Consider the following 408-nt stretch of genomic DNA (forward strand, 5'->3'; position numbering starts at 1 on the left):
GGACAATCGAGAGATACCTCAAGGCACTCAGGCTCACAGCATGCACAGGTACCCACCCATACACACGCTGATGCTACCCAAAGACAATCAGAAGTCAGGAGAAGAGAGAGGCAAGGAGCCCCCCACGAGCAGTCTGGAGACAGTTCCAGACGCTCAGGGTCGGCACATAGACAACCCTCATCTGAATCCCACAATAGAAGACATCGAGGACCCAGTGTAAGTCAGGCCAGTGATAGTGAAGGTCAATCAGAAGACTCAGGTAGACAAGTACCATCAAGACGAGGAAGGCCTGCATCCAGTGTGGGAGAACATCACAGATCCGTGCAGGGACAATCGAGAGATACCTCAAGGCACTCAGGCTCACAGCATGCACAGGTACCCACCCATACACACGCTGATGCTACCCAA

General features: G+C 53.2%; 1 protein-coding gene across 1 annotated transcript in view; it reads left to right on the top strand.

The window, feature by feature from the left end:
• FLG2 (filaggrin family member 2) overlaps positions 1-408 on the top strand; it is an 86,881-nt gene that overhangs the window by 83,135 nt on the left and 3,338 nt on the right. The gene's annotated exons all lie outside the window — the stretch shown is intronic.

The sequence above is a fragment of the Orycteropus afer genome, unplaced genomic scaffold (assembly GCF_000298275.1).
Source record: "Orycteropus afer afer isolate SDZICR_OR568_19922 unplaced genomic scaffold, OryAfe1.0 scaffold00290, whole genome shotgun sequence".
NCBI lineage: Eukaryota > Metazoa > Chordata > Mammalia > Tubulidentata > Orycteropodidae > Orycteropus > Orycteropus afer.